Source organism: Periplaneta americana, chromosome 11, assembly GCF_040183065.1.
Source record: "Periplaneta americana isolate PAMFEO1 chromosome 11, P.americana_PAMFEO1_priV1, whole genome shotgun sequence".
NCBI lineage: Eukaryota > Metazoa > Arthropoda > Insecta > Blattodea > Blattidae > Periplaneta > Periplaneta americana.
Window position 1 is genome coordinate 140,316,884 of NC_091127.1, and position 16,838 is coordinate 140,333,721.

Consider the following 16,838-nt stretch of genomic DNA (forward strand, 5'->3'; position numbering starts at 1 on the left):
GAGCGTGTTCGATAAAGACCTGAGCCAAATTTGGTATATACGCAGTAGACCACATCATCATCACAGCAGCGGCTCGTGGAAGGGTCGAAGAGCCTTCCCATCTACGCGTTTAGCTCATGTGTAATCATGCCAGTTATACTACGTAAGACAGCCGTGGCGAAAATGTGACTCGCGAGCACATTGTGGCTCGCAGTGATAGCTATGTTTTTCTCTTGCTTCCTACCTTCCCCAACCCCCACCCTCTCACTCACTGGAGTCAAACTCCGTTCCATTTGTATTTGTCTCTGACTTGCGAGTGGCGTATCGTCGCAATGTCTCTCTCGAAACCATGTAATAATAAATAATCCGTGGCGCTACAGCCCGTGAAGGGCCTAGACCGACCAACCGGCTGCTGGCCTCACCCCATACGTCGAAGCAGAGGTGGACGATCATCCAACGAGAATGGAGGTATCGTGTGGTTAGCACGATGATCCCCCCAGCCGTTATAGCTGGCATTCGCAACCGGATTTCGCTACCTATTGTAGCTCCCCAAGTGCATTACGATGCTGGGTGGGAATCGGTCCCATACATTGGCCGAAATTTCATGAGAAAATTTCTTCCCTCATGAGGACTCGACACAAGGCGCGCATTCCGTAACGCGAATACTAGGCAGGATGCCTTAGACCACGACGCCACTGCGCGGCACCTCGAAACCATGTACCTCTACAAAAACCAAAGATTCAAGTAGGATGGGAGGACGCATTTTTTTCTGCCAATATGATGAGAATATTAAATGTATGATTTGTTCACAAGTATTACGAGGAAACGGTTGTGCAACATAAAACGGCATTACACTATGTCACTCATGAAACATTAAAAGGTTGTGCTGTTATTGCTGTTGTTGTTGTTATTGTTATTGTTTTTATTATTATTATTATTATTATTATTATTATTATTATTATCCGAAGCTTCGTTCTTTCGCTTGATCTGTTGAAGCCATGTTCGCTTCAACTTACGTTTGTGAAAATTATTTTCAAGAAAGAAAATAGTAAAAACCAAATTTATATCACGACTGACAGACAAATATCTTCGTTATCAACTACGACTGGCAGTAAGTGACATAATTCCTGATTTTGAAACTCTGTCGCAGAGACATTCTGAAGACAGTTAATTTTAGGTTGTGATAATGTGTCCTATGTTTTCTTATTCATTTCTTTCTTCGTTACACGTACTAAACATTAGTTTGTAACCTTATACTGTATAAAATTATATTTAAGTGCTTGATGTAAGGAAAATCCGTTAGTAAGTCAGACAGTTGCTTCACTTCCCCATTCGGGTGTCCGCCTCCCTCCATTGGAGCTATGCACGTTGCAGGTTACACAGTGGCGTCCACACCTGTGGAGTAACGGTTAGCGCGTCTGGCCGCGAAACCAGGTGGCCCGGGTTCGAATCCCGGTTCGGGGAAAGTTATCTGGTTGAGGTTTTTTCCGGGGTTTTCCCTCAACCCAATACGAGCAAATGCTGGGTAACTTTTGGTGTTGGACCCCGGATTCATTTCACCGGCATTATCACCTTCATATTATTCAGACGCTAAATAACCGAGATGTTGATACAGCGTCGTAAAATAACCCAATAAAATAAAAAATAAATACACAGTGGCTCGGCGCACAATCACATTTTCGCCCCGGCTGACGTAAGATATCCAAATATGTAAAGTAATTAACCTAAATTAGCTCTGGAAATGAAATTAATCACAAAATTCATAACGCTTTACAAAATAGTAAGACAGTAAATAAAGATTGTATTCGGACAGGTACTTTGACAGTTGTCACATCCTCACATAATGAATTCGAGTAATCTTCATAAATGAAACATTAAATAGCATTATTTAATGTCAGCGGTTGTTAAGCTATTCTAGGCTCAATAATATATCTGTGTAATTACCTTCATCTTTGCGTAATAGGCATTGTTTCCCGTATTATAAGCTAAAGCTTAAATAAACTAGATATGCCCGTCCATGTCACAATAGAACTTAGGAAAGACTGTCTCCAGAATACCATCAGAACAGTACCAGAATTCCTTCGATAGAAACAAGTATAGAATTTTGAGCACTGAGTAAGGTAAATAGATTCAAAATTATGCTTCCACTTGTAATTTCTTACAATTTCATACAAAATTATTATAACGATTGAGGATCAAAGATCGTACATTAAGATCGAATCTTTGCGTCTCAAAAACTCGTTTGACTATGATTTCAACTCCGGTTCGAAGTGTCTAATTCATGTTTCATCAGTAAAGACAATGAAAAAGAGCTTGACCATGCAACTCGTGCTCTCAAAGTGTCAATACAACTGCAGTCAGGTATAACGAATTCTGTACTCTCTGTAGTGTCTGTATGCGGTTCTTGCAAGACGCAAGTTTGCCCGCATCTGCAGTAAGTGGAGGCTCGTTTTAAATGAAAAACAAAATGATCACCAGATCATTTCCCTTTAGTGATGAATCGAAAGAGAGAGACATTTTTATTAAGGAGGGAGGTAAAGTTTGTATTATGTTCTATTACACTTTCTTACGCATGACATTTTATGTTACAAAAAACACAGTGAAGATTATGTGTTGTAGAGCGTGAGTGAAGAAAGAATGATGCTGAAACTGATCAGGAAGAGAAAAAGGAATTAGTTGGGTCACTGACTGAGAAGAAACTGCCTACTGAAAGATGCACTGGAAGAAATGGTGGACGGGAGAAGAGTTCGGGTCAGAAGAAGATATCAGATGATAGACGACCTTAAGATATATGGATCATATGAGGAAACAAAGAGGAAAGCAGAAAATATTAAATATAGGAGAAAGCTGGATTTGCAGTGAATGACCTGCCCTTGGGCAGAACGATGAATGAAATTAATGATATTAATTAAACAGCAGCGATCGTCCTCTTTTCTTTCCTAGCAGTAATATCAGTCGTATTCCTCTACACTTTAATTTAACAGAGACTCTGTAATAATGGAATTCCTCAAGGATCAATATTAGGTCCCCTACTTTTTCTAGTGTTTGTAAATGATCTTTCCCCCCCCCCCATAAAAGATGTGGTCATCCCATATTATATGCAGATGATACAAGTATAGTAATTACAGCCAATAACTCCAACACATTCCAATCTGCAACAGAGGAAATTCTCTTCAAAATATGTGACTGGTTCTCAGTCAAATAAATTGGTATTAAATTGTAACAAAACTAACATAATTAAATTTAAAACCTGTTCAAATTCAACCTCGCAAATTTCTGGTGCAATAATTAACAATAGATCCGTATTAGAAACAACAACCAAATTTCTTGGCTTAAAAATCGATAATGTGTTAAATTGGAAAAATCATATTAAAGAAATTACCCCCAAACTAAATTCAGCATGTTTTACTATTAGATCTATGCAAAAGATAGTAAATATCAATACCTTAAAAACAATATACTTTGCATACTTCCACTCGGTAATGAGTTTTGGAATAATATTCTGGGGAAATTCCACAGATAGTAACAGTATATTTCTATTACAAAAAAGAGTAATTAGAATAATAGTAGGTGCCAAATCTAGGGAGTCGTGTAGGACTATTTTCAAAAAACTACAAATAATGCCAATGGTTTGTCAGGATATCTTTTCATTAATAATCTTCCTCGTATGTAATCGTGAAAACTTTGTAACTAATTCAACAGTTGATAGCATAAATACACGTCAAAAAATGACTTTCATACTCCATCGGCAAGTCTATCGTGCTATCAAAAAGGAGTGCGTTATATGACAGTAAAAATTTTTAATAGCCTCCCTATCGATATAAAATGGAACTCAAAACATAAAATTATTTAGGGCCAAATTAAAGAAGTACCTAATTTCTCACGCCTTCTATTCTGTAGGTGAATTCATGACATTCAATAACACTTCATGAAATTGATACTAAAACTTTGTGTTGTACTATTAGACTATATTGTAAATCTCGTCTGTATATATTTCATCTAGACTGTGACTATAAATTAAGACTTTATAATAGTATTAAGTTTTTTTACTTGTTCCATATTCTAGCTGTAAGCATGTATGAATACCATGGAATGTTAATAAATACAATACAATACAGCGCGTTGAATTAAATTCTGAGTTGGGTTTAACTAATATTTAACTTAATATTTAGATTAACGGTATTTATAATACCGGGCCTTAGTCTGTTTTGTCGTTTTGAATGCTCTCTTCTGAGCTTGTGAATAGAACCACTTTAATGTGATTTAGTTTCTTTTATTCCCATTCCAATGCATATAACAACTTCCCAACATGTTTACTGTGCCTCATAAAATAGAGTTTTTCACTCGACAGTATAGAAACAAATTAGAGGCTTTGTTATGGCCCTTGTTGTGTTGTTGCCGCGAGCTGTTCAATTACATCTTTAGGTAAGCCCTGGTGTGTACAGTACACAATGCCAGTTCATGGTCATGGCGTATTGCCTCTAAAAGAGAGTACGTGCCCTTTCGTTACTTGTGCAGGGAGATCGATAACGGGGGCAGTGTAACCATGAACTGATGTCTTCCTGCACGCACGGACCACTGTTGAAACTCGCTTACCTACCAAGTAATCACCGTCATCAACCACTTTGAGGGATAGAATCCTTTATCCGCCCCTCTCTCGCTCCTGTTACGATTAAAAATCTCTATAACTAATGCTCATGCTATTATCAATCCTACTGCTATGCTGAAATTAGAGTTTCGACTGGTAGTATTATTGCTGCCCGTAGCTACTTTAGTGTTTAAATACAGAATTGTGGATTGATATAATTATACAGTAATTTCAAATAAAATAACTATGTATTCCTTTAATTCATGAAATTACCTTACCATTATCACGAAATAAAATTTAAAAAATATTAATTACACCTCTTTTTTATATATTTTGTTACAATAAGGCCATAGAAATAGGAAAATATAATATCACTGTCAAAATGGGGGGAAAAAACTAGCCATAATATTACAAATAGGCCTATCACGAAATAGTAATATGCGTTACAAGAGCGGTATGTTGAAGTTTTCACGTTCGAGGAAAAGTTTGAAAAAGCGAAACGTAAATGAGCTTTTTTAATTTCCGAGAATTGAAAGAAAACATACCGCTCCTGTATCGTACATTATTTTGTGCGAAGATCGTGTATTACATACCTGCAAGAGGAATTTCTAATTAGTCGCAATGAAATCTCAACCTTGGTTTCTGTTCAATGACGGCAAATTTGCAAAACAAAAAATATCTATCTTCAACATTGTTGCTTTAAAATGTTTTCTGTGTTTACTATACTCCTGCAGTCCGTGATATACGTCTGTCTTTCCCCCCCCCCCAGTCTATAAATGCGAACTTAAAACAAACGGTAAGGTTATGTAATGATTTATTTTTCATTTTAATATTTTAACAATATTATTTATATAACGTATTGCAGTAATAACATCGGCAAGTTTAATTTTGCCGGTCAAGGAGATGTTTAGAAATGGAAAATATCTTTGACATCTAATTCTGCACATTGAAATTAATTGTTACATTTGTGCAGTTATTCAGAGTCACTGGAGCACCACCACCAGTAACTTTAGTGGAGTTGTAGAGTTCACTTAATTTTTGCAAATATTTAAAAACAATAGTTAACAGTGCAATTTAGGTGAAATTGCAGTGATAAGTTTCCAATTTATAATTATTACTATATTGAACGTCTCTAAAAGTAATATGTTAAAAGCCTAAAGCAGAAAAATCAATATGTCACGCGGTAAGAAGAAGGAAATTGTTATGTGTGTTAGGTTGGGAATACTGAATGTGGAATTTTACTTTCCGCGGATTGGTTTTGTGCGGAAACCAAGCAAATACGCACGATCTAGCACAAATATATTTCCTTGTCCTACAAGTAGATTTTTCGGTCATTGGTCAGTGACAGGTTTATTTTTTGGTGCTCGGAGTTCTTTACCAAAATTTACATAAATTTTTTAAAAACAATTATCAATATCATCTTTTGAAATTCAAAATATCATCTCGCAAATTCTTAAAGATTCCCTGCAGATTATATAGTTTCATTTATACCACTCAGAAGGCCTTAATTAAGGATATGCTAATTTTAAATAAAATCTTTCATGTATAAGTATAATTTTATAGTCATCTTATAAGATTTTATTTTATAACAATATCATATTTAATTACTTCTATTTATTTGCTATTAATTTCCGGATCCTCGTGGTCATCGTTAATTAAGGCCGGAAGAGTTATTTCTCTCTCTCTCTCTCTCTCTCTCTTCGACATATTTAATACTCTTCCTGTTTCTTCTCAACCACCTTTGAACAGCTTCTCTTGCTTGAAAATCATATATACAGCTAAATTTTAATAAAGTAAGACTGTTACTACAGTAGAGCGTCTCGTTTAGGCACAGTGAAAACATAGACACAGTACAGGTAACGTGAGGGGGGGGGGACGAGCCGTACGATGAACACGAGGGATGCACAAGGTTTTAGTTACAACATTTATAGCGGAGCATTCATAGAAAATTATATTTTCCGAAAACACACAAAACAAAAGAATACAAATTGTATAACGTTATCATATACACATTTTAACAAAGAAGCAATTGTAACGTTGAAATAATTCAATATAACAAATCAAATTTTGATACTTATATGATGATGCTTTCAACCAGCATTTCTTACGGTCATGAATTTCATTCTCTATATGACTAACATATCACCGTCTTCTGTGGCCATATTAAAAAAACTACAGTATTTTGACAATATTTGAGGAGAAAAATTCGCTCCGGCGCCGGGGATCGAACCCGGGTTCTTGGTTCCTACGTACCAAGCGCTCTGACCACTGAGCTACGCCGAATTCAATCCACAGCAGCGGATCGAACCTTCCTCCTTCAATGTTTCCATTTGTGGCCTGACTCCAAGTTAGACATATATGTTGACGTACGTATATGTCCAATGTCAACTGCCATTATATTAGGAGCGCACTTAGTGACTTGTTTGGCCGGGATTCCGCAGTTAAGTGCGCAGTAATCTGTACAGACATATGCATTGCAGCTATGAGAATATACTGCGCACTTAACTTCAATTTATTCAGGTACTGTATCTGAATAAATTTAACTTTGAGAAGTGATAATTATGAACTGCTTCTGAATAAATTAAACTTAGAGAAGTGATAATTATGTAGGCCTACTCTATCTGAATAAATTGAATTTTGAGAATATATAATTATGTGCTTACCAAAATAAATTGAAATTTAAGAAGGGATAATTATGTTTAGGATACAGTGTTGTCACTTCAGACCAATATACTCCAGTTTTGTTAATTCAGCCACAGAAATTAGTCATACAGAGAAAGAAATTCATGACCATAAAAACTGCTGCTTGAAAAGCAACTTCATATAAGTAACAAAATTTAATTTATTATATTAAATTATTTCAACGTTACAATTGCTTGTTTGTTAAAATGTGTATATGATAACGTTATACAATTTGTGCTCTTTTGTTTTGTGTTTTTGGAAAATATAATTTCAATTAATGCTCCGCCATAAATGTTGGAACTAAAACCTTGTGCATCCCTTGTGTTTATCGTACGGCTCGTCATCCCCCCACACGTTACCTGCACTTTTCTTTACGTTTTCACTGTGCCTAAACGAGACGCTCTACTGTATTCTGACGTACGGCAGTGATTCGTAATTCTTCGCAACAATTTACTGTATACTTTAGAAACAGGAATTGGACATGAATTTCTAATTGCTGTTGAGTGATGGGAATAAGTTCTCAATATACTACTCATATTTCAGAGAACTTATTACCTAAAAGGTCGAATTGACCATTTTCCACATGTATGTGATAAATGACGCACGTACACTAAAACAGAAGTTACAAAACGAACAAACCTAAATTAAGAACTGCGAGGTTTTTATTTGTGGCTTTGGAAGAGATATACGTCAGAATATGCATAGTTTCGCGAACCACGGGCTGCTTTCCTCCCGCACTCCAGCAGATTGGTCACGCTGCATGTCACAGGTCGTTATCCCGGCCCACTAAATCATTTTCTGCGAACGGGAAAGTTGGCCAAGGGCCATTTTTATACTTGGCGGAACAGTAAAGTCTTGAGGGCCGCAATCCTGTGGGAACTCATCCAATTTCAAAACAAGCGAGCGTCGACAGTGATGAGTACGTTAAGGACTCAGCTTGTGACAGCGGGCACAGGGCGGCTTGAAACAGAATATCACACACATTTCCCTATTCTAGCCGTTATTTTTTGTTTGTAGTCTCTCTCTCACGGATTGATAAGAGCACAGTCTACTATATACAGTCACGAAGCTTGAGTTTTGAGGGTGCTAGAAACAATAGACTGTGACGGTTCTATTTTGCATTGCCTGTAATGAGGCGATATTAGCGATCCTAGTGGTGAGCAACTATCTAATGTTTGCATATTTACTACGTATTGAGCTTCGCGACTGTATATATTAGACTGTGATTAGAGTACGCGATTCCCTTGAAATGCGACTTCAATGCTAAACGAGGCGATTTTTTTAGTCTTCTTTCTGTTTTATTTTTCCTCCTCTTTCTCTTACATATTTCTTTTTATTTCTTGTCCACCTATTTTTGTTCGCCGCTTTTCTTTTAATTTCGTTTAATTATCACCATGCCCCATAACGTATAGTCATATTACATGGTTTATTGAAATTTGTTTATCACTTATGTGTTCATTGGTTTCCCATTGTCTTTTGTTTCACTGCTTCGTGATTTTGTTGATATTCATTATGTTATTATGTTATTTTATGTTATTCACTGTTGAAAGTTCACTATCACTATCTTTGAGTTAATGATACTAGTTCTATTTACGTTGTTTATATACAGGGTGTTTCAAAAATACGGGGCATAATTTCAGGTATGTATTTTCCACATGTAGACATTCAAAATAGTTCATTACAACATGTGTCCGGAAATGCTTTATTTCCGAGTTATGGCCTTCACAACAGTGACATTCACCGGAACGTTTTTCTTTCCGCAGGTCGTTGCCGTCAAACGAGACATTAAGAGGGCACTCTGACAATTCATCCGAGGCGAAGGTTACATTCAGTGTTGTGTAGGCGTTCGTAGGGATTCGTAACAAGCTGTTTTTTACGGTGATGGGTTGGAATCGAATTGTGGCATGTTCTGAGGACATACGCAATACTCCTGGAGTTTGGGATCGTGTTCGCAGGTCAATGAGACATCGATGTGAGGTCTGTATTCAAGCAGGAGGTGGACATTTTGAACATCTTCTGTAATGACAACGACCTGCGGAAAGAAAAGCGTTCCGGTGAATTTCAATGTTGTGAAGGCCATAACTCGGAAATGAAGCATTTCCGGACACATGTTGTAATGAACTATTTTGATTGTCTACATGTTGGAAATACATACCTGAAATTATGCCCCGTATTTTTGAAACATCCTGTACATACACTTTTAGTAATTGGATTTTCACTATCACCATCTTTCAGTTAATGAAACTAGTTCTATTTGCATATAGACTTTTAGTAATTATGATTATAGTGATTATAATATATTGCTTATTGAGTGTGTATACGCATGTTACAAAACTGAGACATATATTTACGATTGTTCAAAGTTTATAGCGTTAATATAGTGCAAAAATGACCTTAAATGCTCTTTTATGATGTCCCTATAATTTATTGGCCAATTTCTTCCACTCCTTGTTGCTGCCTTGAAGACACTGCGCTGTTGGTTCAAGGTTTGGCAATCCCACAGATGATGATCGACTGTTTGGTCAGCTTCTCCGCAAGGACATCCTGGACTTTCCGAAATTCTGAATCTGTAGTAATAAGATCTGAGTTTCCCGTGACCACTTAGTATTGATGTAAGGTTTTGTGTAGCTGGTATGTTGATTTTGTTCACCGCTTATTCTTCTTTTATTGACTTTCCTGACTTCTCTTTCTACTGCATTTTCTCACTCTCCCGTCATTTTTCAGTTCTCCATAATTATTTTGAGAATTTACTTTGTTCAGCTGTAAGCAAATTGTTTACATTATAGGTCTTATGTGATAGGCAATATTTCAAACGTGACTATATAGTATTCAACTTAATGTAGCCTAGCATGACTTTTTGACGTAAAAATATTAACATTTCGGGACACATAGAAGGGTCACTTCGGCGCTTGAAGTCAGACTTTCGTGTTTCCAACTTAGTTCACAGTGTTCCCATTTCAACTAGAGAAGTGAATTATACAGGGTGTTTCCGGACTAGTGTTACAAACTTTCAGGGAAGATGGGGAATTGCACATGTATCAATTTGAGATAAGGAACCCTGGTCCGGAAATGACTGAGTCGAAAGTTATAAGCAAAAATAATTGTGTGGAAATGGAATAATTTCATTCCTCTCTACACCTTATTTATGTGTATTTATCTGTACATCTTGCACATACTGTATTCATCTGACGTTGTTTACGTTGTCTACTTACAATATTCCATTCAGTGCGCTGTCTGAGGGGTGGGGACAGGAAACTACACTAAAGAAATGCAGATAGCGTAATGTGTAACGGACATGGTCGGTCCTGATATACACGTCTGTAGAAAGCAGTGTATGTGTACAAGTTCCAGTGTCCAGTCGATCAGTCCTAGTGAAATGGAGGAGTACACGAGAGCGGAATATGCAGACCTGATTTTCGAATACGGATGAGCCAATGAGAACAGTAGACAAGCTCACAGATTGTATCGGGACAAGTACCCACGTAGGAGACATCCGTCCCATACCATCTTTCCACGACTGTTCCAAAGGTTAAGGAAAGGAAGGCACGCGGTGCCGAATTACAATTCCATTTCCACACAACTATTTTTGCTTATAACTTTCGACTCAGTCATTTCCGGACGAGGGTTCCTTATCTCAAATTGGTACATGTGCCTTTCCCCATCATCCATGAAAGTTTGTAACACCACCCCGAAAACATCCTGTAGATCATTTAAAAAGTAAAGAATATGGGTAAACGCTAGAAAATGAATCATAAAAATCTTGAACACTACCAAAATGGTACCTATGTCAAAGTAACCTATGACTTTCAAACTCTCGCCATCAAAATTATTTCCATGATATTTGGGTAATTGGAGACAAGTCTTAAAAATGAGATAAAAATGAAAATTAAACTTCGGATCCTTGTTGCAACTAATTTTCTACACAAATAAAACACATAAAAGGCTTGTTTTATTTTTTCTTTGCACACTTACCTGTAATAAAATAAAATTTATTTCAAACGCAAACTTACTAGGCACTTGGTCAGTAATTGAGACTCGTTAAGACATGGTTTCTTGTAAATAATTCTCTTATTCTAGAATAAAATATTTCAATATCTGATGATTTCATCACTATATAATTTTATTATCCTAGGTTTAATTTGTACTTCAGTAAAACAAAAGAAATCTTTCTTTGTTCTTATCTTCTATAATAAATTGTACAGCTTTTATTAATCAGGTAAACAATTAGTACTTCGATTTTTATTGTATTTGTAAATTTAATATTAATTGTAATTGTATTCTTAATATTGTATTTGTAATCCCCAGGTAGAGGGGAAGAGAACTCTACCAAGTTAAATATACACTACTACTACTACTACTACTACTACTACTACTACTACTACTACTACTAAAATTTAACTTATCTATTCACCTGGGGAACAAAACTCCATTTGCACACAAAATGATTTAACTCTGTTTACTCGAACACCATCCATCTAATATCTCGTGAACCACTCAAAGTACGCTAACGAACAAATGTTCTTTACAAAGCTTCAACGATGGCTAATAATTTGCAGAAATTAAATTTATTCGAAAAAAAAATAAAACTTAAAAAAACATATTTTATCAAATGTTATCTTATGACTTCAGTAATATATCGAGACTAACTGCCTCAAAACAATATTAAACTACCGAATAAGGAAGGAGACAGCTCGAAAAGGTTAGCCAGCATTCAACTTGTTAGAGTGACGTTTTACGTAAAATTTGCTGTTCATTTGTAGCTTGTACTTCATTATTTCCTTTGCATTTTACACTAGTGTTTAATCTACTAACTTATTCCGAAATTTTGGAACAATTTATGTTAACACAATAATTTATAACATTCCGAAAGTTGTATCAAGATATTAAACTTATAAACATAATATTTCTACCTCGAAACATCGCATTGCGCTTAAAAAAGAATGAACCCCATGGTTTGAGAACTCCAGAGATTGCAGTTCTAGACAAAAAAAAAAGAAAGAAAAGAAATCGTTGCGTTTGGTTCGTCTAGTTCTGAATTCGCGATCTTCCAGGTCACAGCCTATTATTTTCAGTGCCTGCAGTCACTGCCTGGTTCCCAGAAATGTGATTGATAGTTTGGCAAGGATTTACTGGAAGTAGTGGAAAGAACATTTGCAAGAGTAAGTCCGGAGGGGATTTAAAGAAATGAGGTCTGCGAAGCACCTCTCACGATGTACTGTAGTAATCTAATCTCTTGATGGAGTTGTAGCATATAGAGAGAAGCAGAACTCCATCTACTTTCATATACACATTGTTACTCAAAAACAAACTTGAATTCATACGATATATTCATGCGTACCAATTTTATTTCTCTGTTACATCTTTCCTCATTTCAATTTCATCATCGAGATTTCGTCCCCTTTGTCTAGACAATACGATGTCGTCGAACTGTCCTTTAAAATAAATCGTTTAGTCCAGGGAAAGGCATAACGGAGGGGAGATAAATGTGATCCAGTTCACACCTTCCACAATATTTCGGACGTGTTTACATCACATGAACTTGGTTTTAATGCTGTACAAAACTAATGCGGCATGCCATGGTACATTAAACATTTCAAATAAAGTCAAATACATTATGTAATATAAGGATGCATATGGTCACTATCGCTTAGAACACATTACACGCTCTGGATCGTGTATTACTAATAGACGGTAATTATATACAGTATTTAAAGGGTGTAAATGATATTTTGTTATTGAAGTGTTGTATCAGTGAAGAATTATGTTATGTCAGTGAAGTGTGTTGTGTAAGTGAAACGTGTTCCTGTCAGTGAAGCTTTATAGTTTATAGTGGCAGTGCAAAGTATTTGAACAGTGAAATGTTTTTGAAGTGTTAGTGAAATCAGGATACAATCAGTGAAATGTGTCGTAGTTCCAGTGCAGTGAGTGAGTTGACAGCGAAATGAGTGTAGTGTTGAAAGGTACTTGTGCAGATATGAACATATCATACTCGTGGGTTTTAGTTCGAACTTAGGTTTAAGATACAAATTGGATTTACTTTAAATGTTATTTTAAGTGATCGTACTTCATTTAATTTAGGATGTTCCCTGTTATTATTATTATTATTATTATTATTATTATTATTATTATTATTATTATAAATCATTGTTACTATTATATTAGTATTATTATTAATTGTATTTTTAATTAATAAGTTTATTATTGTCATTATTGAGTGTAATTAGTTACCACTGCCACCGGGTATATACCCATTGCAGTGTGAATAAATACAAAAATACTTTTGGTCAGGACGAGCCTGTCTATATTAGAATGAATACTATTGCTACATAAACGTAAAACAGTTACAGTACGATTATTTAGTCCTGACAATCGCCGGCGATGTGCGCCTGGATCAGGCGAGTCCATTTAGTCACGCCAAGGGGTGTATGGATTAGTCACTCGCTTGCCTTCGGAGCGATTGGATGTCATGCGTGCGGAAGAGCTGCATCTTTCTAGTACAATTAATCTGTACTGCATTCCTTTAGAGACCACAGATCTCTACTCCGGAGTTCTCCCCACTACTCCTATTACTTCCCCTCTTTCGCGTCGCTGAGCTGTCAGGACTAAATAATCGGTCTGTACAGATAAAGGACCGCAGTACAGCTTAATTGTACTAGAAATATACCGCTCTACCGCACGCATGACATCCGATCGCTCCGAAGGCAAGCGAATGACTAACCCAAACACACCTTGGCGTAACTAAATGGACTCGCCTGACCCAGGCGCACATCTCCGGCGACTGTCAGGACTAAATAATCGTACTGTACGAGATGATAGGCTGTTGGAATTGTAAGCGCAATATTTTTCATCAGGTTCATTTTAGAAAAAAATTGTTCGTAGACATACCTAAGTTGATTCAAAGATTGCCAGCATTTTAACTGCTAAATTACGTAACTTAGATTTGATAGCATTAATTACATTATTAGGTATGTTATACGATTCCAATACCTCTCCATAGTTTTGTTCTTTCAAGTCTGTCATATGCTTTCTGATAATACAGAAACAAAAGGTACATAGGTAGGTTGAAATTCTCTCCTTTTTTCTACAGGCACATCATTTTGTTTTTACTAACATTTCTAATATTAATCTGGCTGTACCTTTGGATTAACAGTTGAGAACCGGAAGCACTGTTTATTATCCCCTTCCACGACCTCTTCCGAGGGAAGAAAATTAGTGCATCCATTTATGTACTTAAACTTGAAAATACTACGTTTTTGAGTTCGATCATTTTCGTTAGGTTTTTATTTGATAAAAATATAATACTGTATTAACAATACGTGTTTTTACTCACGAACTGAGCTACCCATGAGGACGTATTCATTATGCAGTGTATATTATAATGTCTTGTAGCACATTAGCATACATTGTAGACAGTGCATTAAAATCTGGATATTTAAACAAATTGTTAAAAATGGTGGCCGTTCATTTCGATAGAGGCTTCAGTTCTTTTGTGCATATTATCGCACTATAACCCATTGTACCTAATTCCAATTTCCGGTTTCGTCCTTTGTATTAGTAACACATGTTGTAATAATTCTTACGTACTCTATAACAGAGTATTTTACGTACTGTAAATTCTGTCATCACTTCTGCCCGATCCGCACAGATAAATTTACTCAGACATGCTATCTACTATCCGTCTCAAGGTCGTAGAAAGGGGGAAATGACGTGAGAGTTAACTACTTAACGAGTCCATTTTACATAAGTTATTTTAAACAGTTGTATAATATTACGTAGATGTCCAATACCTAACAGAAATATTTTTGAAACAGGGCTACGACAACCCAGCAGAAGCGGATGAGGAAAATTGGGATGCTGCGTAATCAAAAGGACGCACAGTACCTGTACGAAAATATGATTAAATAATGAATGTCCTTTTTTCACTGGAAAACACGACCATATTTCTGGAACATACTATACTCACTCACTCAGTACTGTTTACTGTGACCGTAAGATGACTTGGTTCTGTGCGGAAGATAGGTGGAAGTTCACTAGTAGGAGTGGGAGTGAAGTACATTAAAAAACTCAGGTACAATAAAAATTGAAGTAAAAATAAAATGATGTCCCTGTATTAAATGTTTTATTTTGAATGTTACATATGAATGACCTTCCCTTCCTAAAGCCAGATTATGAAATCGTAACACAATTTTATTTCACAGAATTCGAATCGTACCCTGCCTAAAGGAGTTTTATTTCAAAAAGTGAAATAATAAATACTTACAATATAATATGTAATTATACTTCAAGCAGATCTACAAGTTTATAGTGCAGAATATTGAAAGCTTTTTCTGTACTTGCACTGAAATTTTGGTTAATTTGGAAGGGGAAAGAAGTTTGATGATATTAAGGAACGAAAAATTATTCCATCTTGAATCTTGCGGTACACTACTTTTAACACTTAAATACAAATGATTGATAAACGGCAAACTTACTAGTGTTAATTATATAAGCACATGTGGCTTACAGCTGTTTCGGTGTATACTGTACACCATCATCGGAGCCTATTAGATCCTGGCGTCATCTAGATATCGCTGTCTGTTGTAGGAGTGTGTTTGGGTGTTGAAAAGTGGAGTCAAATAGTAAGTTGTTCTGAAATTGATCTGTGTGTTGAGAATTTGATTAGGGTGTGTTTTAGTATGTCTGAATATTTCGTATTGTTCTAGTGTGTTGAGTTTTTGGCTTTTGGATTGTATGTGAAGGATTTCCATGTCTGTATTTATGTTACTATAGGTATGGTTAGCATTAGTTTTGTGTTCGGCATATCTAGATGTATTGTATCCTCTGGTGATTGTTTTAATGTATTCTTTGTAGCGTGTTTGAAATGTTCTGCCTGTCTGTCCAATGTAGAACTTGTGAGTTTGTATACGTCTGTGTGTTGTATTTATTTGTTTGTGTTGTTTGTGTGTTGAGATGTCTTTGTAGTGTGTTTTCTGTTCTGTATGCTATGTAGTATTTCTGCTTTCTGAATGAAGATGCGATCTTATGTGTGCTTTTGTTTTCGTATGTTAGTGTGATGTATTTCTTGTGTTCTTGTGTTTGTGTTGTGTTTTGTGTTTTTGTGATTGTTCAGTTTTTGCTTTGTCTTCCTTATGATGTCGTCTTTTATGTTCGGATTGTAACCATTTTCTTGTGCTATGTATTTGATTGTGTTCACTTCTTCATTGTAGTATTGTTGGCTCATGTGTATGACTAAGGCTAAGCGATCGACAAGCCCTGCATTCTTTTGTTCTCTTATTTCAAATTCTGCGCTCCGCTACCCCAATCTATTTGGCTTCTCGTTTTCAAAATTTATCCGCATATCATCAGCTAAGTACCAGGTCTCATCATAACAATTTACTCATTATATGCTACCACAAGACATCGTTACATTCTTCATCTTATACAGTTTCAGTTGCTAGAAATTGGAACTCGCTACCGAGTGATGTAAGGGGTTGTTTGACAATAACTTAATTTAGGTCAAATTTACATAAATTCTTACCTAACAAATTAACTGCTGATTAATATTTATTGCATATAATGAAACTAACATCTGTCCATTCTTATTGTTATC

The 16,838-nt window shown here is 35.9% G+C and overlaps 1 long non-coding RNA gene and 1 other non-coding gene across 2 annotated transcripts in view; one reads left to right on the top strand and one right to left on the bottom strand.

Annotated features, from left to right (window-relative positions):
- LOC138708639 (uncharacterized) overlaps positions 1 to 16,838 on the top strand; it is a 1,278,266-nt gene that overhangs the window by 609,557 nt on the left and 651,871 nt on the right. The window lies entirely within an intron of this gene.
- Positions 6,777 to 6,850, bottom strand: TRNAT-CGU (transfer RNA threonine (anticodon CGU)). The gene is given in 2 exon segments: positions 6,777 to 6,810; positions 6,814 to 6,850. It is a non-coding gene; the product is annotated as a tRNA-Thr (tRNA).